General features: G+C 43.0%; 1 long non-coding RNA gene across 2 annotated transcripts in view; it reads left to right on the top strand.

The window, feature by feature from the left end:
- The window catches only part of LOC147022954 (uncharacterized), a 24,767-nt gene extending 116 nt beyond the window's left edge, over window positions 1-24,651 (top strand). The window contains exons 1-4 of one of the 2 annotated variants that reach the window (XR_015059961.1): window positions 1-2,358; window positions 7,016-7,102; window positions 8,077-8,269; window positions 23,562-24,651. The exon at window positions 1-2,358 is cut by the window's left edge and continues 116 nt beyond it. This is a non-coding gene — a long non-coding RNA (uncharacterized LOC147022954). Of the gene's footprint in view, window positions 2,359-7,015; window positions 7,103-8,076; window positions 8,270-8,472; window positions 8,844-23,561 lie in introns of those variants that run through there. The other variant, XR_015059962.1, reaches the window with a different exon arrangement.
- The last annotated feature ends 1,410 nt before the right edge of the window (window positions 24,652-26,061 follow it).

Below are 26,061 nucleotides of genomic sequence, written 5' to 3'. Positions count from 1 at the left end.
GAGAGAGAGAGAGAGAGAGAGAGAGAGAGAGAGAGACAACAACGATATATATATCACGATATCTCAAAAAGTTGGGGACGGATTCGGACGAAACGTGGTGGGCAGGATATATATATATGTAACAAGGAAGAATTGATTCGATTTTGTTGAAGATCCGGATCCGAGAATTTTTAATGTGATCCTTCACTATTTCGAGATACCGCCAAAAACGATATGTAGCAGGATATGTCAAGGAATTGTGGACGGATTCGGACCAAATTTAGTGGATGAGTTGGTTCGGTGACGAGACAAGCCGATTAAATTTTAGTTCAGGTCCGAATCCAGATCCGGCCTATCAGTGGGATACAAACTGTAAACTAATCAGCCTGGCGGGGATGTGCGCTCTACGGAGTGCCCTTCTTGTGTTCTAAATGTATTCATCTGCAGATTACTTCAAACATGAGTTTTAAGACACATGAGTTTGAAGAAGCATCTGTAATATGACAAGCAGTGGAATGCAATCTGAAGACTCACTGGCAAGTCTTCGAATTACATTTCGCAGTTGGACATTGGAAGAATTCCCGACTTAACTTCAGTACTCAGTGTAAGTATCCACATGATGGATGCATTTGTTAATCCAAGTGATATATGTCCATCACTTATCCAACTATCAATTCTTATGGCCATAGGACTCTTGTTGAAACTGAATGCAGAGCCTCCCCTCTGTCCCACCTCCATGCTTTGAAGATAATTGATGGTCACCTTGTGTGTTTGTGTTGTGGTCCTTTGCCTGAAAATCTACAAAATGCACTCCCATGCCGGCTGCATGATCTTTATTAAGGCATTTACTTATTATGATTATTCACATGGTCCTCCACATCATTAGACAGGTGTTTTCAAAGGGCAGGTGCAGCGGTGCAGTGAAAGTCATTTATTTCACAAGGTTAATTAGCGCAATCATCCAAGTGAAGTCACATATGGGGAAGCATCTTCAGACCCTCATGCAGCTTCGCAATTCGTGAAATAAGTTGTCAAGGTGATAACGATGTACATCAAGATCGTTGTGCAGCTCTAGCAGCAAAGTCAAAAAAATTGGAAAAAATCAATCCACCAGGAACCAGAATCGTGGACCATTATCGGAGATCTCCGACACGTTCAGACACGCTTGAATCGAGGACGCATTTTACTTGAATGTAAGACCTGAAGCCAAGTTGACAGTGGATTTTTTTTAAACTGATTAATAGTTTTGACATTTTTTAATGTAAAAAAATTGCTTTCTCGGTAATCTGTTTCATGGTCTTTCCCATTTCCACTTCTGAGCTTCATGACACCCACTGAGACCTTATTCCAACCCTTCTCATGTAATTCCCTCTCCTTGTGCTCTGGCATGTTGTCATTCCCACTGGTTTCCTTTCATCTCATTTTTTCTGTTCTTCCATTGCCCCCATGTTGTCCTGCTCTTCCTTGAGCCTCGATGTTTGTAAAAAGACAAAAAATTAATAGAACATTGTCCCTTGTATGCAATTCCATGATATCAGCTGTGTCTTTATTGTGAATTAGGGAAATAATTAAAATTATTATTTGCTGAAAACAAATCAGCTGAATATTTGCCAGAAGTTCAGATGCATGACAACATGTGTTGAAGATAGAAAGCATTATTTTGGTCACAGGTTACTGCTGTCTTTTTGGTTCCAGCCATTGGAAACCCCTGAAAGAGCTTCGACCAAATGAAATAAAATTCATTCAAATACACTGATCCCTTTCTTTTACAGACACCTCTGCACCCAAATAAAATTGTCCCTTACATGGTATTGGTTCTTTTATCAGAGGGAATTTGACTTATTTATTTACCCAAAGCCTTTTTTTTACCAGGTTGGACAATGACAGGACAAGGGGGCTAAAGTTGAGAGTAGATCGGATGAGGGTTATGGGAGAACCAATACAGAGGTATTTCACTGAGTCAGTGTTGTCTGGAATGGTGTTCCTGGGGAGGTTAAAGAACAGGGGCAGGTGATAGGTTTAAAATGCAATTCAATTGGAGAGGTAGCAAATGGCAATCACATAGAAGGGTACATGTTTGTTTGCAAAGATGGAAGGTAGACCGGAAGTGACTTGAGTGATCTGTGGGTGTTGTGTGCACGTTGTGCTGTGTCGGTGTCAAGAGATATTGATTCTATGAGTTGTGGATGTTGCAGTGATTGCAGAAATAGAACAACTTTTGAATGGCATGGGATTATCAGGGCACTCTGTACTAATGCTTCATTATTGCTTAAATGCTTGGCAGAGCATTTGTGATCCTCATGGGATTCTTCATGAAGATCTTCATGAAGATTCCTGGCTTCAAAAAGATTTTTGCTCTTTGAGCTGCAGGCATAAGAGGTGTGTCTCCTTCCTTTGCATTGCATAAAATGTTAGAGAGATGCAACGCTTGCCTGGATGGATAGATTGACCTGTTTAGGACAGCTGAGGAAGAGGAACCATACATCAATCCTGAACTTTACACCATTGTTTCTTGGTATTGATGGTACGTACCCTTAATCAGAAGGATGAAACTTTGCCTCTGTGTGTTCACTCCTGCATGTATAATAATTGCTTCTTACATATTAAGCATGACTGCCTGGCTTAAGATGGAACCAAAATAGCTTTTGCAGAAAGTCGAAGGGTCACCGCCACTGATGACAGTGTGAGATTATAACTTACAATTTGCCATTTTAAATCTGGACCGCTCAAATTTAGAAATGCAGCGGAAGAACTGGTTTTGGCAAATTTTTATTTTACAAGAGTAAAGTGTCCATTAACATCAGTACCAACTTGTACCCACATACCTTTGGGACCCACAAAACATCAGCATTCTCATAAATCCGCATAACTTTCAAAATGCTATTTATGACACACACACACACACACACACACACACACACACACACACACACACACACACACACACACACACACACACACACACACACACACACACACACACACACACACACTCTATGAACAAGGTCTCGAGGTATGCCCAATTATCTCTGAGATGTCCAGCTTGGGTTCGAATTTAGACCGTGTGTAGTTGGTGTTTTGGAGGTAGCGCAAGACACGAGGAAGATTAACACAAGAGAGAGCCAGGAAATTAAGAGGGGAGAGCAGTCAATAAAAGGAAGGAGAAACCACACTCAGTGGTGTAATGGTTAGAGTGTCTGCTTTCAGTGGGGAAGGTTTGTGTGGGCTTGATCTGCCTAATGGCCTCCTCCTGCGTTGAAGTTCCTTTTAAGGGTCCTCATGTTGTTATTATTATTATTATTATCATTATTATTATTATAAAAAGAATGAGTGATTGCTCAATCCAAACACACACACACACACACACACACACACACACACACACACACACACACACACACACACACACACACACACACACACACACACACACACACACACACACACACTGATCTACATGTTAAACAGCAAGATGATATGTGTGAACAGTGTCCAGAAATTTGTAACATATAGACCACTGGCTGTGTTAGAGCATCTTTATCAAAACAAAAATCATTTTTTTGAAAATTTGATTTTGCTTTTTCAAAAAGTCAATTAAAGCTACAATTGCTCATTTTCAGTTGAGTTATATAAAACACAAAAATGGCCTTTTTGAGGCCTCCTAATCACTGATCCTTTCCTCATAGGGTTCATCATGGGTAGCAAACTCATCCTTTGAGCTTGGTTCGCATCCCAATTACACACTGTCATCCTGGTGCTTCACAAGCTAGGGCATTGCATTAGTGAGTATGCCTTCATTTAAGGCCAGTGAGGCATGGCATGGTGCCATTTACTGCTGGCTATCTCCAGTTTTAGCCTTCATTTGCTGCTGGTTGCTGCCATTTTGCCTGTCTTGGCACCTAATATGTCTGCTCTCTGGGCCATGAGGTCGTCCCTTGGCGGGCATCCCTCCCACACTGTTGCTCAGCACTTGGCTGCTCGGAGGTATCTCCTCTTCGCCCTTTGGTGCCCCCCACCCTCTCCCACCTCCGTTGACATTCCCAAACAATGCACCGTAGCTTGATCTCTCCGACATCCTCCCCAGAATCCAGTCCATACAAGTGCTGAAAAATGTGGGGGCCAGTACACACCCCAATGAACTCCAGTAACAACTGGAAATAAGTCAGAGATGGTACCACCACACTTCACAGCACTCTCAGTACCAGAGTAGAGTTCAGACATCAGATCGATCAGTTTTGGTGGCACCCCACGAAGACCAAGAATCCTCCAGAGGACGTCCCGATTCACTGAATCGAACACTTCACAGAGATCAACATAGGCTGCAAGCAGCCCCTGCCGAAACTCTCATCTGCGTTCGGTGAGGACACGAAGTGCAAGTATACGGTCAATCGTTGACCTCTTTGGTGTAAAGCCTGACTGCTCTGGACGCTGGTGCTGAAGCAGATGGTGGCGAACCCTATAAAGGATTATCCGAGCAAAGACCTTGCCCGGTACTGAGAGCAGCGTCACCCCTCGGTAGTTGTTGCAGTCTTGGCGATCACCCTTCCCTTTCCAGAGAGGGACAACAAGGCCCCTCTTCCAGTCAGTTGGGATGATGCCTGTGTTCCAGGGAGAGCAAAAAACTGCATGCAACGAAACGAGTGCAGCATTTCCACCAGCCTTGAGAACTTCAGCATGGATGCCACAGATCCCTGGAGCTTTACCCCATTTCATCCGGTTTACCACAGCCAGTGTTTTCACAAACAAAGGTGGACCACAGTTGATTGGAGGGTCAGCAATCGGGATTGTAACACCCTTGATGTCCAATTCGACAGCTGGTGGATCAGTCTGGGATATCCGTTCAAAGTAACTGGCCCAGCGGGCCTTCACTTCAGACTCCTCTGTCAAGAGCCTACCACTCTCTGCTCTAACTGCAGTACACCGAGGGATGGGCTTGGATGAACACAATGGACGAATTCCCCTGTAAGCGGGACGAGAATCACCTGTCCACAGGTGATGCTCTACCCCCTCAAAGATTCCTCGCACAGAGGCCTCCTTGTCCGCCCTCAGTGCACGTACAGTTTTACGCCTCAGCTCCCTGAACAGCTCAGCTCTGCCATTCAGCCTGGCCCTGCGACTCTGGTCAATGGTATTCAGTGTCCCTTGAGAGACAAAATTCTTCTTCACCCTATGTTGAGTTGCAAGACATTTCCCGGCAACATCAAGGATGGTGGTCTTGAAGGCACTCCACAACTCTTCAGGATCCCCCAAATTACCCAGACGCTAGACCCCCCCTAATCTCCACTCAGGCTTTTGGTAAACTCCTCAGCTACTCTTCATCATTGAGCTTACCAACATCCAGCCTAGGCTGGGATGGTACCATTCTCCTGGATTTAAGCTGAAACTTCAGAGTTGCTACAACAAGCCTGTGGTCAGTATTGAGGAACTGAGCACTCCGGTAGACCCTGCAGTTCTGGATTATCCTGCAGTGACCATCAAGGAGCACATGGTCAATCTCCTTTGACACACCACCAGCATTGGAATACCAAGTCCAGCGATGAGCTTGTGGGTGCTGAAACCATGAACCAGTCACCCTAAGTCCATGACTTCTTGCAAAGTCAAGGAACTTAGTGCTATTCTGGTTCATAGTTCCTGCCCCATGGGGACCAACACACACCTCATAACCATCCCTATCTGGTCCAGTCAATGCAGTGAAATCCCCCAAGATGAGAAGAGTATCTTGCCTGGGGCACTGATCAACCACAGACTTGAGCGTGGCATTGAATGCGTCCTTCACGGTGAGATCACTCACCTCAGTCGGAGCATATGCAGAGACGAGGGAAATGACACCCAAGGAGTGACGAATCCTTAGTCTCATAATACGCTCGTTGACCGGTGTTACCTCAATTATCATTGGAGTCAGCTTACTGGACACAGCTACAGCAACTCCTTGGGTATGGTAACCATCAGAGCGACCAGACTAATAGGAGGTGAAACCACCCACCATGATCTCGCCGCAATCCGGTCGCCGAACCTCAGAGAGTGCTGCGACACTGATATCCATATGCTTGAGTGCAAATGTTAACAGATACAGGTGATCATCCTCTCTTCAGGATAGGATATTCCAGGCACCCACCCGAAGGGACCGCCTCAGGTTAACCAAAAGAGACCGCCGTCTGGTGGAGGACACCTCAGCACCACTCCGCCACACCCTCCCGCAATCTGACCCCAGAAGGTTACCCCGTGGTTTCCCTCCTTTCATCAAAGATTTGGGCTCCCGAAGACTTTGCTCCAATCCCGTCATCCGGTGAGCAACTTTGAGAAGGGCAGCTGCACAGGAGGTACTCCCACGGAGTGAGTTTTCAGATTATTATTTTCCCTTTTACAATGTTTTGTGGAATGAAGGGTTTTGCGGTGGCCGGAGTGCAAATCCTGCCACCAACCTCCTAATAAAAAGTAACCCAACTGCAGGAGGACGTCCGCAGACACCGTTGGGCACTAGATATGGATGGCCGTTGGCTCACAAGGAGCTCCTCCACCCTTTGACAAGTTCTGTTCTTCATCCTGCTGGGTGTCCATATCATACACCCTCCTCACCGAGAAACTTGGTGGGGGAGATGGTTTAGTCGCTGACAACCCGACCATGGAACAAGTTAGTACAGGTTTCCCTGGTACCTGTAGCAAGTCACAGATCTCGTCTGACCTGATCTGACACTATTCTGAAATGCAGAAGCGATGTCACATGAATGTTTCATAGCCACAAGTTTTATAAATTCTATCCGAGTGACAATTCCTGGGGATGTGACAACATAAAGTAAGCATAACCTTGTGGGCATATTTTGTCAAATTCTACAATAGGGTTTCCATGATGTACACAGAATTCTAAACTCTGGCATTGCTGATTCCTGTATTCAAGGTGTTTCCAATAACTGTTTCAAGCTCCATAATTATCATATGTCTTATTTGAAAGGGTTTTGCTTTCAGAAGAATGACTCATAGTTGAGACCATGCTTTATACTTTTTCTCCAAATTGAGTGATTCATCTTTGTTCATGCAGCACTGCTCGGATTTCGATGACTTTCCACGAGCAGCTTTATTGAGATGGATTTTTGCTCTCATGTACACGTCCGGGACATCACCCAAGGTAACGGCTCTGGGGTAATTATTCTCTTTCAAGTCTACTGTTTCATTGTGTATCCAAGTGGCTGTTTTTGATTGTAATCACTGTGAGGTGGAGAGGTTTAGATCGTGTAATTCACTGCTGTGCCAACTGTTCTAATTTTTCAGTGAGATTCCCAACCATGTCCTTGTTCTCGTGACGTTGTATTTTGACGTCCTGGTGACGTTGTACACATCATTTGTGCCAGAAACACAGCTTTTATGCCATTAGGTTAGTTGCCAGCAATCCCTCAATCTTCCTCTCGATTCTTTCATCCCACTTAACCTCTTGTACCAAACCAACACGATGAAAATTTAAAGTGAAGTTCTGTTGTGACTTGGTGTCATTAAAATACAGTGCTACTGGGATCATGAAGTTTACATGGAGAACTAGAAGGGCACTCGGTGGAGCGCATACCTCCGCCATGTAATGCCTGATCCACGAGAACATATTGGGCCCAATACATTTTTGAGATATAATGCTATATATCGTTTTTGGTCCGATCTCTCAATGGTGAAGAATCACTTTAAAACTTGGAGGAGTCAGATCCGGATCCAGATCTTCACCAAAATCTAAGCGGTTCATCCCTGTTACAAACCCAACCTGCCCACCAAATTTCATCCGGATCCATCTAGAATTTTTTGAGATATCTTGCACACAGACAGGCATGAGAGGGGTGAAAACATAACCTCCTTCACCTTTACTGGTGGAGGTCATAACAATATATCCTATTAATGATCATAATTTCTGAAGTAATTAGATCTGGTGACAAACTGATGAGGCATGCCTGTTATGTTTGCAATCATGGTATTAAAAAATAAAAGATTGTCTTTAAGCCTGTACCACACACAAATTAATTCTGCTTATAGATTCCATCATGCGTCTGCAGTGGCATCATCTAATGTATGAAGGTCTTTCGAACCACTGACTCACTGATATAAATGTTCATTACCTTCCAGGTGGGCTCGAAGGCTGAAATTTCGCATACTGCTGCAACTCAAATCCAGTATCACAGGAAAAATGACAAAACTGTCGGAAAATCTCCGTAAACTAAAATATCCTTGAATGAAAGTCTGCCGGTGCAGCCTTGGTCTGCTCACTGCAGGTCACGTGACCCAACACAATGAAGCTGACAATGGAACTGGTTGCTAGGTATTGGTAACAAGCCCCTCTTCCGTCTCTTATTTTATAACTTTTGCCATATTTACATTAAAATTATTATAGCTGTGAACTTTTAAATAGAGCTTATTCTCATTACTTGCAAAATCGAAGATTTTTCAAGGATTGGTCAGTCAATTTTGTTATTCTGTCTGTTTGTTTGTCTGTTTGTTTGTCTGTCTGTTTGTCGCCTACAGGTCACAATTCTAAACCGATCGTCATGAAACTTTACCAAGTTGGAGAGGTAGTCTCAACTGAGAAGCCTATTGATTTTGAGGTCAAAGGTCAAAGATCATCTTGAGGTCAAATTTCTGAAATTGTCATTTTTCATCCGATTGACTTGAAATTTGAACAAGATTTGCATATTGCGTCACTGAATTTGGAAACTAACTATTTTTGAGGTCAAAAGGTCAAAGGTCAACTCAAGGTCAAACTTCTAAAATCATCAATTTTTTTTGGAAAAATTGACAATTTTCATCCGATTGACTTGAAAATTAAACAGCAATTGCACAATGTTTCACTGAATTTGCAAACCAGCGATTTTTGAGGTCAAAAGGTCAAAGGTCAACTCAAGGTCAAACATCATCAATTTCAATCTGAAAAATAATCAATTTTCATCCGATTGACCTGAACGTTGATTAAGACTGTCAATTTTAATCTTAATGAAATGGACAATTTGATGTATCCATGGCAACCTTTGAAGAGGGGGTGGATTTTGCAAGTATCTTGCTCTGCACGACGTCTTTTTCTTGTCATTAATTTTTGATTAACTTGAATGATTTTTCTGTTTGCAGAATGCAAGCACAATGAGCTTTTAGAATAGTCAGAGACCAGACTTTATACATTTGAAAGAAAGCAATTACAAGTGATTCCCACATCTAGGTCTCTAATCTATGATGTGCTTACATAGTGATAATATTGTTGCGGGCCGGGGGTCGGTGGCGAGAACCACAACTAGGTGAGGAAAGCTTGCGTCGTCTCCAACCAAACTCACCGGAATTGTAGGCCGTCACTCGGATAACTCCGCGAGCCGGCGGGTCGTTTAACCGACCGTGGTCGCCAATATCTCAACCGCGTAGCGTAGGGTCTATTTGTCTATAACCAATTTACCTAATTAACTACACGATTTCGACTACCGGGGAAACCACGCCCTCGGCATGTCTTGCTCGAACCGGGTGACTCTACCGACTGCGGTAGAGTTCCAACTACTGACTACCAACTCCGGTTCGGATGCAGCCGAGCGGAAACTGCCAAAGCCGTGCCGGCTGGAATGAACGGATTATCGGGATAAAACCCCGCCGAAACTCAGATCCGAACCATGCTGGACCAATCCAAGAAGGGACGGAAACGAACTGGGAACATTTCTAATAAGTTTTATTAACAGTAAATGAAGACACAAAGCAAGACTTAACGCGAATATGCACGAAGTATTTACAATGATCAAAAAACACTTATTCAGTTCTACTTAAAGATGGGTCCACATGCAGACACACACACAAAATGAAAAGAAACCCAGAGTTCTTTATTGGACCCTCGCAGCTGAGGAGAGAGACAAGCTGGGGGTCAGAGTCCGGTTGGGTACCTGGCCGTCGGAGAAGGGGGGTATGACGTGCTGCGGCACCTGACAATGGTCACTGGTTTGGTCCCCAGTTGCACGTGTGGGACTTGAGGTTCGTGGCGGAGCTCAGGTGGTGAATAGCGGGGTCCACAGAGGGGGCGTCGGGGTCGCTCTTTCCTTCCTTGTCGAGGGCCAGCAGAGACACGTTCGCCGCCTCGACAACCTTCGTAACACCCAAAACCCCTTTTGTGACAGCAAAAACCCTCCAAATCTCTCCAAAAAGATCCACCATAAACTCCCCAAGACCCAAAAAGACTCTCCAAGACCGCAAAAAGACCCCTGCCTCAGAGAGTGCTCGGGAATTTATGGACTTCCCTCAGCAGAGAGGGGCCTTGGTGAACACACCTCGGTGTCCGCCTTTGATTGGACAGGGTCCCACGGCATACCTTTCCGGGGCAGGGCCTTGGCCCCAACTGGGAAACCCCAGCCACTCTTCCACGCAGGTTAAAGAAAGGTTGTGGTGGTGAAACTGCCTCGAACATCCTCGGGAATCCATCTCAGGCAAAGGTGCGCTGTGGCCCACGAACCAAGGGCTGCAAGCGCGATGGTACCGTGGATCATAATGGGCCGAGGGGTCATGCAGATGGGATGGTTGTTCGATGGCTTGTTGGAAGGTTCGTTGTATGTAAAGATTTAATAACCTAACTAAAAATAAATCGCAACGCACGCCTTTGATTCTCCCACTAGACAAAAGGAAGGGGATCTGACTACACACATACTTAACGACATAACTGACTTTTGGGACATCTGTATGTTGAATGCTTATGGTTTCCAGATCCGTAACAATATATTTTAAATACTGTATTGCTCATTACTAAGTAATCAAAGTAATAAGATTTGTTAATTACAAAGTAATCAAAGTAATGGTGGCACACTTTGAATATTTCATATTTAATTGTATTGCATTTTAGATCACATGACTTGCCATTTTTACTCTTGCCAAAGGAGAGGGTATTGCATTTGGGTCTGTTTGTTTGTCTCTTTGTTTGTTTGTTTGTTTGTTTGTCTCTTTGTTTGTTTTTCTGTTTGTTTGTTTGTCGGTTTGTCTGTCTGTCCGTCTATTTGTTTCTCCACGCAGAACTTTCGTGTTTTTCTCCTCAACTGCTTATTGGATTGATACAAAATTTTGACCATTGGTGCAGCTACGCATGTAGAATGTTTTAATGATAATTATGACGTAATAGGACACATGGTGTGGCAGCCATATTGAAAAACAGAAAAACTTTGGACCTCTGTATCTCTGAAACTGCACCAAGGAAAAAATTGACACTAGGCACGTAGCAAGTACTCCTCGTGGGGAATGAGTTTAATTTTTTTATGACATCATAGGTGCCCTCGCTATGACATCATAATTGGATATGAAGAATGCCACATCCGATCAGTATGAAAGATTTTGAGGGTCATCCAGGGATAAAATGGTCCACATAAAAATGTTTCATTACGTCATCGGTCACATGATTTGGCAGCCATTAAAAAAAAACGCTTTCAAAACTCTTCTTCTCTGAAGTGGCTGAACAAATTGAGGTGAAACTTTACAGGTATGACCGCCTGTCCATGAGGAACAAAAGGTTCACACATATGATATCATATCACAGATCACACAGTTGGCAGCCATATTGGAGTTGCCCTAAAACCTTTATATAAGTACACCACTCAAAATAAGTCCTGGTGAGGGTCTGCAATCTCTGATTGCTTTTTTTTCTTGTTTTCGTTATAGTTTGATTAAGTTGATTATAAATTTGCAACATTTTTAGTTTTTCTTTTGCCTTGCATATCATTGTAACCTCGTACTTTTATAAGCTTATTTGTAATAAGCTTATTACCTGCGCCACCAAAGGTGGATGGAGGTTATGTTTGTTTTTTACCCCTGTATGTTTGTTTCTTAGTCTGCCTGTGGGCAGTATATCTGAAGAGGTTATGGATGGATTCGGCCGAAATTTGGTGGACAGGTTGGGTGTGTGACGAGGACAAATCTTTACGATATTGGTGAAGATCTGGATCTGGATATGAGAAGTGTTTTTAATTTTTTTAAGTGATTGTTCACAATTGAGAGATGGGGCAAAAAAAAAAACGAGATACAGCAAAGCTTGATTTTTCAAAATGTTGTGGACGGATTATGACAAAATTTGGTGGATGAGTTGGGTAGGTGAAAAATACAAGCCAATTCGATTTTGGTTCAGGTCTGGATGTAGATCCTGAAAATCAGTGGGATACAAAGCGTTAACTGTTCAGCCTGTCGTAGGTATGTGCTCTCCCGAGTGCCGTTCTTGTCTTTATTAAATACTAGCCAAGACAACCCGTCACTTCGCTGGTGGGGGTATTAATGGGGAGGGGGTGGGTTGAGAAAGGAGGGAGGAGGGAGGAGAAGCTTGGAAGGGGGGAAGAGTGAGGAAGGTGGGGGGGAGGTGGGAGAGCTATGCCTCACCAAATGTTGCTATAGCCTACTGCAGGAGGGAGGGGTGAGAGAGAGAGAGAGAGAGAGAGAGAGAGAGAGAGAGAGAGAGAGAGAGAGAGAGAGAGAGAGAGAGAGAGAGAGAGAGAGAGAGAGAGAGAGAGAGAGAGAGAGAGAGAGAGAGAGAGAGAGAGAGAGAGAATGAAAAAAAATACAAGAGAGAAAGATGAGGGGGGAAGGGGGGTTATTAAAGAGAATGATATGTTATGCTTAATGACCGAACACACACACACACACACACACACACACACACACACACACACACACACACACACACACACACACACAAACACACACACACACACACACACACACAAACACACACACACACACACACACACACACACACACACACACACACACAACAAACTCATGACAGAACAGCTGTACACACAACGACACAGCAGAGTTTGTAAAGTAATCAACTGGCATATCTACAAAAACTTTGACATCTCAGTTCCAGAAAAATTGGGGAACATGAACCAAAAGTAATCCCTAAAAACATGGAGGTACCTACCGCTCATGTATGACCTCATGATCACATCGAGTGTGAACATCGAAAACAAAGTGTTGCGACCAGATATACTTGGGTACAAAAAATAGAAGAAGGCATTGCTGATCGAGGTGTTAATATCGGTGATTTTGGACAAAACGATGCAGAAATCAAGAAAATGACCAAATACCAAGACCTCAAGAATGAAGTGAAAAGATCCTGGAAGCTGAAGAATGTCAAAGTTGTACCAGTGATAGTTGGAGCAATAGGAATGATCACAAAGAACCTCACAGAGATATTAAACAGAGAGGCAATACCCCTGGGCACTCATCTGGTCGCAGCTGAATAAGAAAACCAGGCAACCACTGATAGGCATGGATAACCCACAAAATATGTAATGGAGAAGAAAGTAAATATCTATGGATTTCTTTTTATAATGCCATGAACAAACCTTGGTACATCACGGGTGATAAAGGTTATGGTCATCGAAATTGTATGTGGTTTCAGAAAAGAAAGCAAATACATATCTTGGGGGGGGGCAACCCCCCCCCCCATAGAACCCCTATGACCCCAATTGCCTTTCATGTTGTGAACAAACAGTACATCATGGGTGGTGAAGATGGTGATGAAATTTCATTCAAATTCTGTGTGTAGTTTCTGAGAAGAAATCAAATGCATATTTTTGGGGGCAACCCCCTTTGCCCCAAAGACTCTCCTTGACCCTCATGTTTTTTTTAAATGTCATGACCAAACTTTGGTACACCACGGGTGGTGAAGATGGTGGTCGTTTCATCAGAATTGCACGTGTAGTTTTGGAGAAGAAAGCAAATACATATTTTGGGGGCAACCCCCCTTAAATCCCCTGAGAGATAGATTTTGCTAATCTCATGAAGAAACTTTGGTACGTCATGGGCGATGAAGGTTGTGGTGAAGTTTCATCGGAATTGTGCATCGTTTCTGAGAAAAAAAGCAAATACCTCTTCTGGGGGGGTGGGGAGGGGGGCAACCCTTCCATCCCCCCACCCCCATAAACTCCCTCTGTAGACCCCTTCAGACCCCCTTTTTTTCTTTGTAATGCCATCCCGGATGATGAAGTTTGTGGTCAAATTTCATTGAAATCATATTTATAATTTCTTAGAAGAAGTTGTAAGTATTTGTGGACGGACGGATGTATGGACGACGCGCCATCCCAGAAGCTCCCTGGAACTACCTTATCGGTGACCTAAAATCCAATCCCTGGGAATATCATTACAAACCAACTATGCTCTCTGGGGCTCAGCGACGATCCTGAAGAGAGCCCCCCAGCACAAAACTTTGAGAACAGAAAATTTCACAGCTTGGTCCATGAATCGTGACCCCCTACCGAAATGAAGGTGGATGCTTTGAGTCTGCCCTGGGAGGACTCCATTCCACATTCTGAAACCCACATATGTACATACCAATGAAAACACACACACACACACACACTTATTATTATGGACGCACATAAGATGGACCAGAGTAGTTGCTTGCAGGATGTAAGCATGCCTCACTAGTTAATGTATATATGTAATGGACTATAAATTATGTGAAAATATATGATGCGTGTAAATATGAATGGGGTCCATTGAAGAAAAACCATGAAATATCCATATTTAGAACACGAATAAACAGAAAGTATGTGCAAAGATTTATTGCTTAATCAAAGTGATAAAAACACCTGGTTGAAGCTAATGGTTTGAATCGATGACCCCAAGGAAGCAAAGTCAATAGTTACACTCCTCTGCTATTTGAGGAGACAATTGAAGGATCTCCTAGAATTTTTCGACATAAAATGTACAATATGAGGGAGCTCATTCTGTCATGAAAGAGGAGAGAAACTGGAGGTGGGAATGTGACTTGAGGTTTGCCTGTTGTTGATATTTACAGGACACGCAGGATAACTAAATAAATTCAAGCATGAACTATGAAAGTCAAAGTTTTGAGGTTAGTTCAAACAAAAATGTTAAATTGTTTTAAGCGGGACAATTAAAATTCAAACAAACCGTCTTTGGTGGTCTCATGGTTGGATATCTGCTCTGAATCTTGGAGGTCGGTGGTGAAACCCTGACTGAGTCACACCAAAAATTCCAAAAATGGTATGTGTTGCTTCCTTGCTTGACACTCAGCATTTCAAAAGGATAGAGCATGGACAAACAACCATAAGTTAGTGACACCAGCGGAGGGTTGGATGGGCCTAATAGCCTCCTCCTGCGTCCCTGTTCCTTGGAAGGGAACTCATATTGGAACTAGAAGGGCACTCGGTCGAGCGCATACCTCCGCCATGAAAGACCTGAACCACGAGAACATATTGGGCCCAATACATATTTGAAATATCATGCTATACACAGTACAATATCGTTTTTGGTGCGATCTCTCAATTGTGAGGAATCACTTTAAAAATTAAATAAATCTCGTATCCAGATCCAGATTTTCACCAAAATCGGATCAGTTCGTCCTTGTCACACACTGAACCTGCCCACAAAATTTCATCCGGATCCGTCAATAACTTTTTGAAATATCCTGCATACAAACAAACAAACATAGAGGGCTAAAAACATCTGACCTCCTTCACCTGCAGTGGTTGAGGTGGTAATAATAATAATAATAATAATAATAATAATAATAATAATAATAACAACCAGAAAGCTAGGCCAGCACTCTATTCATGCTAATGTGACTGTCATTGTGGGCTGATCACACCAACCCAGATTCTCAAAGATGCCTTTGATTGTTACTCACTGCCTTTGATGTGAAGACATGTTGCAGGCTATGATGTATGCAAAACGTCGTCCTGGAGCCAGTCCAAATGCACGATGATGTGGGATCAGCAAGGACATTACTACAGCTCCTGTAAAACCCCTTTAATGAGTATATCTGGTTTGATCCAAATGATCCGAAACTCGTAAGTGTAACGTACACCATTCAAGGACTTGCTTGAGTTCGTTTTGGACACGTTTGATGATAATGTGGACTGGGATGTGATGACACAATGCATACAACGGTATTATTACATCATCCTCCTCGAGTGTTGTGTGGCTGCACATTTTGTAGACAGCTCCTCATAATGCTCGATGGGTTTCCTCATGACTTGTGTGAACTAGTACTGAGAGATTATCAGATGTTGTTTTAAACTTGGGGGGGGGGGGGGGAAATACAAAACACATTTTATACTATTCAATCTTTGGAGTGACAACAAGAGACTTTAAGGCCCTGTCACACCTTGACGTTTTAGCCAGTGTATGGCAAGGTATCAAAATGTATGTAAAACGTTGACGTACACTGAACTATTGATGTTTTTTTTCCAGTTTTGAACATATTCATAACAAGTTGGATGTATGCATAACGTATTAGTAACGTACACAGAACGTTTCGATAACATATAAATAACTTATACCAACGAATGTTGAGCGTGTTGTTAGCGTTCACAACCTATGCCCAACGATAGTCTAACTTATGCATAGCACGCGACAGCGTATCGCTGACGATCACGTGGCGTAGCCTATTAAAAGGCTGCGGCTCGACGATTCAAATCATAACCGCACGAGACATTGAAGTGTCAAGCCGCTGTCACACCTTGACGTTTTAGCCAGCGTATGCCGACGTATGAAAAATTTGCCGAATACGCTGGCACACAACGAATACGTTATGGGTAAGTTTTGTATATGTTAAGAGCATGCTGAAGCACGCTGGCATACGTCGTAGTACGCCAAGTACGACGACAAATTTTCAGCATGTTGAAAATTTTTCGATGTATGCCAGCGTATGACGCACACGTTCCGCATACACTGGCCATAAGTTGTAGGCACGTTACACGATTGTTGACACACGTCGACACACGTTACTTGTAAGTTACTCATAAGTCGAAACATGTCGAGGTAATGTTTAGCGTCAGTGTTCCAGACTCCATGGTTTATTTATTTATTTATTTATTTATTTTCTTCGGTATGACGGTGATGTTGACACTTCGATTTCTTGTGTGGTTATGATTTAAATCGTTGAGCGGCAGCCTATTAATTATATTATATTATAACCGCACGAGAAATCGAAGTGTTAACATCACCGTCATACCGAAGAAAAAAAAAACCAGGGAGTCTGGAATACTGACGCTAACCATTACATTGACGTGTTTCGACTTATGAGTAACGAACAAGTAACATGTGTCGACGTGTGTCAACGATCGCGTAACGTGCCTACAACACGTTACTCATAGGTTAGAAATAAGTTTCGGGTACGCTAAACATTACCTCGACGTGTTTCGACTTTTGAGTAACTTACAAGTAACGTGTGTCAACGATCGCATAACGTGCCTACAACTTATGGCCAGCGTATGCGGAACGTGTGAGTCATACACTGGCATACGTCGAAAAATTTCAAGCATGGAAAATTTGTCGATGAGCTCGGCGTACTACGATGTATGCCAGCGTACTACGATGTATGCCAGCGTGCTCTTAATGTATACAAAACTTACCCATGACGTATTCGACGTGTGCCAGCGTTTTAGACAAATTTTTCATACGTCGGCATATGCTGGCTAAATCGTCAAGGTGTGACAGGGCCTTTAAACTGGATGCTCCATCTGCCAACTTGCTTGTGGATATTAGAAAAAATATCCCTGCCACCTTTTGGAAGAAGTGTGCTAGACGTCATGTTTTGCAACATTGTACATCCCAAGTCTGCATAGACTCTGTGCCTTTGAGATATGATGTGTACTGTCAAGAGAATGGTACTGTAGTTGCAACTGTGGCTCATTCACTTAAAATCCCCTCGGCAAAAGTTGAGCACCTATGTCGACAATGCTACTCCTTAAGGCCCAGTCACACCTTGATGTTTTAGCCAACGTATGCTGATTTTTGAAAATTTTTTCTAAAACGCTGGCACACGTTGAATACGTTATGGGTAAGTTTTGATAACATTGAGAGCACGCTGAAAAACACTGCCATACGTCGTTGTACGTTGGCTTTAAACGTTGTACTTTTCGGTTGTCCTCAAATTTTTGCATGCTTGAAATTTCACGACGTATGCCGGCGTATGACTCGCACGTTCCGCTACGCTGGCCACAAGTTGTATGCACGGTCTGCGATCGTTGACAGACGTCAACACATGCTACTTGTAAGTTGATCATAAGTTGAGACACGCCGAGGTAATGTTTAGCGTACCCGAAACTTATTTCTAACCTATGATTAACGTGTTGTTGGAACGTTACGCGATCGTTGCCACACGTCGACAGACGTTACTTTTTATATTAGTTACTCATAGGCTGAAAGACGTCGGTATAATGGATCGTCCTTGCGTCAGCGTCCACGGCCACGGCCAGGACACTTATTTGCAGCATTCTTCAATCAAACTTTTCTTCGGCATGACGAGGATGTTCACACTTCCATGTCTAGCTTGGCTATGATTCCAATTGTCCATCGGCAGCGTCTATTTAAAATAGTCGAGTTTGAGCGTTTTAACACGTTCAGAAGAAACGCTTCAAATTTCAAAACCCCAGCGTCCAAAAACAAAGGCGAGTGACAGCAATTTAAATCGTTCATTGTAAACAATGAAAATAGTTGAGTGGTACCGTTTAAAAGTCGTTGAGTGTAAAAAAAATCCAATTGTTGAGCGCAAGCGTCTACTTTCAATAGTGAAGATGCAGCCATTTAAATCGTTGAGTGGCAGCCTATGAATAGTAAACCCCACGTCACCGGCAAATATAAACTGCCGCACGATATGGATAAGTTTGGCTATCGTTGGGCATAGTTTGTGAACGCCGGCTACACGATAATTATTCGTTGGTATACCATATCTATAAGTTATCGAAGCGCTCTATGCACATTATTAGTTCATTGTGCATTTGTCCAACCCGTTATGAATAGACCTAAATCGTAAAAACAAGCCATAGCTCATTGTTGAAAAAGCCCCATAAAAAATTAGCCGCGAAGAACTTCGAACAATGGTGCAAAGATGTCTCCTACCCATGGACACGCGGACGCAAGGAGGATATATCATAACCCACACCCTCCCCCTCACACTCACCTACTACTGCCAACATGAACAAACTACTACTAATACTAATACTGATACTGATACTGTTACTGCTGACATGGACATCGACTCAAAAAGGACTCAAAAACACTGTTGGGTTCCCCTTTTATGAGCAGCATTTTTATATACCAATTCCCAAAACCGCTGGGAACACGTCTTTATATGGCAGTTGTAAGTTAGAAACACGTTCATTTATTTTTTTTTCGACCGGAAGACGTCATTGGAATACGTCTACATACGTCGATGTGTGTTGGGACTACGTAAAGAATTGGTTCAAAGCACGTCAAACATAAGTTAGAAATAAGTTTCGTGTAAAAAAGACATTACCGCGACGTGTTTTGACTTATGAGTAGCTTATAAGTAGCCTTTGTGGACGTGTGTAAGCGTCCACATATCGTGTGTAAAACTTATCCCCATCACATGCGGAACGTGTGTCATACGCCAAGTACGTCGTAAAATTTTGAACATGTTTAAAATTTCTTGACGTACTCTACTTACTACGACGTATGATAGCGCACTTTAGCGTTCTACTCACGTATACCAAACTTACTCATACCGTATTTGACGTGCCCCAACGTTTTAGACACATTTTTCTTTGGTCGGCATATGCTGGCAAGATCGCCAAGGTGTGACCGCGATGTTGACACTTCCATTTCTACGGCAGTTATGATTCGAATCGTTGTGCGTCAGCCTTTTAATAGGCTACGTCACGACATCGTCGGCGATGCGTGCAACGCGCTATGCCTAAGTTAGACTATCGTTGGGCATAGGTTGTGTAGGCCGACAACAGGTTCAGCATTCGTTGGTATAAGTTATCTATAACACAACGAAACGTTCTGTGTTCGTTACCAATGCGTTATACATAAGACCAAGTCGCTATGAACACTTCCGAATCTTTAAAAAAAAAACATCAAAAGTTCAACGTAAGCCAGCGTTTTACATAAATTTTAATACGTTGCCATCGCTGGCTAAAACGTCAAGGTGTGACTGGGCCTTAAACCTGCTAAACATGACTCAAGAGAGACTCCTTCACAACCATAGCGACACTGAACTCGTCGCTTCTCGACTACCTTGTTGGTTTGGTCGCATGTCGCACGCGAGACGTGGACGCCGCTATAAAAATTACTGAAAAATTCAATAAGATTGAGTTTCTGTCAAATAGCAAATTTTTCATCCGACGATTCAAGGTGAAAAAGTCTGCAGTGATCAGATTATAATAATTCGCTGTTTTGGAAAATGGAGTTGCAGTTTCCATCTAATGGCACACAGTTATGCTGCTGTTGCAATGCCCCCTATATTTTGGACATCATACTGTATACAATTTGAGAAATGTTTTGATTGTTTGTTTTGTTGATCTTGTCAAATCAAAGTTTCGCAGGTACATTCGTTCCATTTGTCTGTTTGCCTTTTGCTTGTTTGTGTGTTTGTCAGTCGCCTAATAGGTCACAATTTCAAACCGAGCTTCACGAAACTTAACTAACTGATACAGCTCGTCAATAGCTGACAACCTGTTGTTTTTGAGATGTCGGTCAAAAGAGTCAAGGTCACATAAATCGTGAATTTTGATCTGATTGACTAGATTTCGTGACGGTTGTTGGAATGGTTGCAAGCACCCGGGAAGCACAAAGCAGCAACACATCGGATTAAGGTAGTTTATATCTTAGTGTTCCGTTTAGCGATTAAGAATACAGTCCATAGTTTTCCTGCAGATAGATATGCGTTGCGAATGTGAGTTAGCAAAGTTCATGTTCTTTCCTTCTTCACATTTTGGACTTAAACCATTTCCTGCTAACACACAAACACACACCCACGACGCTGATAACAACATTCCTGCATCCTTCTGTTCAGCAGAGAATTTGGTGCAATTGTATTGAGGGGCAAGGAGGACAAGGAACTGCACCATCTATTTTCCTTCAAAAGCAGGAGAGGAGGTAGGAGAGCATGCATGTTGTGGACAGGATGGAAAGAGAAGGGAGCTCTCAGGAGGGAAAACTGCGAGGAGGGATTGGGGGGGGGGGTTAACGAGGGTCGAAAAGATAATGGTTGAGGATTGGGGATGATCCGAGATGGTCGTGAACAGCAGTCTTGAAGACCTGGAGGGAAGAATGAAATTAAAGAGAATGTGGAAGTTGGTTCCACAAAGTGGGATAAAAAGAACAAATGAGTGGAGATGAGAAGTGATCCTAGATTTGGTGGTTTCACCAGAAGGGTTTGATAGTGGACCGTGTGAGCCCTGCAGAAACCTGGAGTGGAGGGGGTGGGGGGGGCACAAAGCATGGAGAGGGCAGAGGGTGCAAGACCATAAAGGAGGCAGTGGGAGACAAGAGACCACTGACCTGTCTGCGATGGCAAAGTGATGGATCCTTAGACTCTGCTTCATCATGGGATATTCCAATAATCTTAAAGGCCTTGCTTTCCATGGCGTCAATATGAACAAGATGTGAGGCACGGGAGCCAGCCCAGATGGAAGAGAAGTACTTCATTAACTGTGGATGAAGGCCTTGTTGATGGATAGGAGTTCAGGTGTGCCGAGGAAGGACTTTGTACAACGGAGGATGCCCAGTCGGCGGCTGGCTTTGGAGGTCGGCTTTGAAATGTCATTTGCCAAAGAACAATCATTGCTGATGGTGAGACCCAGGAGTTTGAATGACTGAACTTCCACAAGAGGATTGTTAAGAAAGTAGATAGGAGGGTTTGCCAGATGGTTCTTTCAGAGAAACAACTTGACCGTCTTCGCCCACTCACTCTTGACTCCACCTTCTTCACCCGTCCTTCTGTTGTCATCACCTGCGACTCCACCTACACTCTCTGCCCTTCTCTGCCCACACGTCGCTGACTCCACCCACCCACCTGGTCCCGTCTACCACTCCGCCCACTCGCTCTTGACTCTGCCTTCTTCACCCAAGTCTCTCCCTTCATGCCCGACAGTCGTCTCTCATTATCTGGACCGACACTAGCTGCACGAAGTAAGAAATGGTGCGCCTGCTGTCTGGGAGGTATCGCCCAGTGGAGCATCCTCCCAAAACGTATTGGTGGTGCGAATCGGGCAATCGTGCAAGGTATTGAGAGACCATTAGCCTCATCTCCTCTCCTCCCTTTTCTCTTCATTAACTCCTCTTCATTGGGTTGTGTGTGTGTGTGTGTGTATGTGTGTGTGTGTGTGTGTGTGTGTGTGTGTGGCTGTGTGTGTGTGTGTGTCTGTGTGTGTGTTTATCCTGTCGCCTGTCCTCGTAAGTTAAGATTGCAGAAGATTATTATTTTGGGTTAAGTCTGCTCTGTGTGTGCTTTTGTAAGTTGCTTGTACATTGTCACACATTTCACATTTCTTCCTATCCCTGCAGAACACACAATTGAACTACTATTCACTGTGCCACATAACTTTCCTCACCTGCTTGTGAATAACTTATTATTAGAAATGTTCCCAGCTCGTTTTTGTCTGTTCTTTCATTGATCCAGCATGGTCCGAATCCTAGCTTAGCCGGGACTTTATTCCCATCGATCTATTCCTTTTATCCGGTACATCCTTGGCAGTGTCGCTCAGCTGCATCCGATCCGGTAAAGTGATCCGGTTCAGACAAGGTGTACTGAGGGCATGGTCCCTGGTAATTAAATCACATGATTAATTAGGTAACCCGGTAACCCATAGACAGGAGGACCCTCAGTCATGCGGTTGAGTGATTGGCGTTTACGGTTGGTTAGCGACCCGCCACGTCACGGAATTACCCGTGTGCGATGGCCTACAATTCCGGGGAGTCTGGTGGGAACCTGAGATAACTTCCCCCCTTGGTGGTCTTCTCGCCTGACCCCCAGCCCGGAACAATATTATCGGATCCGGATCTGGATCTACACCAAAATGTAATCAATTCCTCCTTGTCATACAGCCAACATATTCACCAGATTTCGTCCGAATCTTTCCACAACCTTTTGAGATATCATGCCCACAGACAAACAGACAGGGGTGAAAACCTAACCTCCATCCACCTTTGGTGGTGGAGATAATTAGATATATTCTGAGTGAAATATAATAAATGAGTTAAATGAATTCAAACACAACTAGAGCTGTTGGAGCAAGGGTTGTGCAATCAATGGCAGACATAAGATGCTGGATTATGTATGGTGTGTTGGTTGCCCTTCGTATCCGAAGAAGGCCTTTCACATGAAACATGTGGATCAACTGGTCGATTTGTTTATAATGCAGAATCTTCTGATGCTAGACTAACCAAGTCTGCAACTGTGTGCGGAATTAACATCACAAAAAGAGAAAAGCGCTGGGAGCGTGATAGCCGAAGGAGGGTAAGACGACCTATCAAGACCTGGTAGCGTATGGTGGAAAAGGAGCCCAGGGAGCTAGAAACCACATGGACTGTGATGAGTCAGTGGGTTCCAGACAGGTGGAACTAACATGAGTTCTTCGAGAGGGTCCACATGCTGGCAAGCATAATAGGATTATAAGCAAGCAAGCATACATGTTTTTAGCATTCCTCGTTTAATTGATAAATCAGTACAGCATGGATGACAAAGTAAACTTTTTGTTTAAAGTTAGTTCACATTTCTTATGACAATGCATCTCTTCAATTCAAACAATAACCTGTACAATCCTTCTTGTCACCTACTGCTATCTTCTCAATATGTCACAATATCCACTCATCCAGCCTTTTCTTCCTCCGCTTCAAAGATGCTGGCTTGTGACCATGTGGCTGCCCTCTGCATTCGAGGGAAATCGACATCTTTTTGGAAGCACCGCAGGGGGGTTTTCATGCAATGTGTGTCATTCACCTGAAGTTCCCCCATGTTTGATGGTTTGAATTGAAACTTTAAAATATAAACTTTCCAAAGAGCAATTTCATCACAATGGATGGAACTCCTGCAAGAAATTTTAAACTACTAAAGATGTGAAACCGACAAGGGAACAGAAGGAAACCATATTGAAAGACCAGGGGATCCTGAAGAGCAATGCTGGATCTGATTTAAAATCGGATTTTTACAGGCAAATGATTACAAGCAGACCGAGTAGGCATTTAGTGTTATAGATCAGCTGTCTGGGTAGAGACGAATGTATGTGCTTGTTCTAACTCCTTGGAGAAACATAATACAACAGCAGTATCTGGATTGAGGCCAGTGAACTGGAGTGAATGAGTGATGAAACGAGACTAAATGTGATTGTATGTGACACACAGGTGCTCCAAATAAAATTTCCACTCACACCCCAAAGACAAACTGGTGCTATATGATGACTGTGATTACCTCCATCAATTTGCTTTTGTCACCCCTACATCTTTTTGTTCGCTTTGCCCCAAGACTTATGGAGGATCCTTACATACTATATGTTACAAATCGGCTAATGAAACATCAGCAGGTGACATCAGTGTACCTTTTCTTTTACCTTAATTATCAATGAGGCAATGGATAAATCAACATGGTAAATGGGACTTCCTTGGATGAGAACACCAACAGGCCAACCCAAACATCATAAAATAATGCACAACCACTCGTAATGTATTTTTCACAACGATATGGTAAGAAATACCATGTAGACTAGAGAGTTCATAGAACGCACTACCCCACACAGGCACGCTGTCTTGAGAAGCAACAACATGGGCGGGGTCAATGAGCAAAAAATTTCTGATTGGTCATGATAACGTAAAACGCTGTAATATATTGTACACGTCCCACTGAATGTAAGGGTTTTGAAAATGACAAAAGGCAATTTCTGTTCAAGTATACATTTAAATACCCTCCTCTCTTTCTTCCCATGCCGCTCTCTCTCTCTCTCTCTCTCTCTCTCTCTCTCTCTCTCTCTCTCTCTCTCTCTCTCTCTCTCTCTCTCTCTCTCTCTCTCTCTCTCTCTCTCTCTCTCTCTCTCTCTCTCTCTCTCTCTCTCTCTCTCTCTCTCTCTCTCTCTCTCTCTCTCTCTCTCTCTCTCTCTCTCTCTCTCTCTCTCTCTCTCTCTCTCTCTCTCTCTCTCTCTCTCTCTCTCTCTCTCTCTCTCTCTCTCTCTCTCTCTCTCTCTCTCTCTCTCTCTCTCTCTCTCTCTCTCTCTCTCTCTCTCTCTCTCTCTCTCTGTCTCTCTCTCTCTCTCTCTCTCTCTCTCTCTCTCTCTCTCTCTCTCTCTCTCTCTCTCTCTCTCTCTCTCTCTTTCTCTCTCACCTCTCTTTCTCTCTCACCTCTCTTTCTCTCTTTCTCTCTCTCTCTCTCTCTCTCTCTCTCTCTCTCTCTCTCTCTCTCTCTCTCTCTCTCTCACTCTCACTTTCTCCCCCCACCCTTAATATCCCCATCAGCGAAGCGACGGGTTGTATTTGCTAGTATTAAAATAAAATAAAATCATTTTGAAGGTTCTCAAAAACTTTTTTCTTGGGAATTCATTTTTACACAGCCTTATTTAAACCTTAAAAGGTAACCTGGGATTTTGAGAACCCCAAGCCCAACCAACATATATTCTCCAAACAAATATTAAAAAAAAACTTTTTTCTAAAAAATAATAAAAAAGCTATGAACAATATTTAACCTCTGCCATCTTCGATGGATGGAGGTTACTGTTTTCACCCATTTCTGTTTGTTTGTTTGTTTGTTTGTGAACAGTATTACGGAAAAACTCCTGGATGGATTTCGACGAAACTTGGTGGGGGGATTAGGTATGGTCCAAGGATCATGCCATTAGATTTTGGACTTGGTCCAAGGTCCAATATGGCCGCTATGGCGGCCATTTTGAAAAAATATTTGAATTTTTGTTTTTGCATTTCTACATGTTTTAAGTGATTTCCAACCAAAAAATAAATAAGTTTGTGAGAGAAAAAAAAAAAAAACAAAATTTTGCAACTTTTTTTCCAAAAAATTTCGATTTTATTTGAAAAATATTTCAACTTTTTTTTGCATTTCTACATGTTCTAAGTGATTTCCAACCCCCCCAAAAAATTTGTTAGAGAAAAAAACCCAGGAATTTTGCACCTTTTTTTTCAAAAAAATTTAGATTTTATTTGAAAAATATTTCAACTTTTTTTTTGCATTTCTACATGTTCTAAGTGATTTCCAACCCCCCCAAAAAAATTTGTTAGAGAAAAAAACCCAGGAATTTTGCACCTTTTTTTTCAAAAAAATTTAGATTTTATTTTTTTGGCATTTCTACATGCGCGTCGATCTAGTTTAGTTTATTCAATCGTGGTTCAGTAGAGTCTGAT

This window comes from Eptatretus burgeri, chromosome 7 (genome assembly GCF_056783735.1).
Source record: "Eptatretus burgeri isolate ZD-2024b chromosome 7, Ebu_testis_v1, whole genome shotgun sequence".
Classification (NCBI taxonomy): Eukaryota; Metazoa; Chordata; class Myxini; order Myxiniformes; family Myxinidae; genus Eptatretus; species Eptatretus burgeri.
This window is presented reverse-complemented; position numbering and strand designations above follow the sequence as displayed.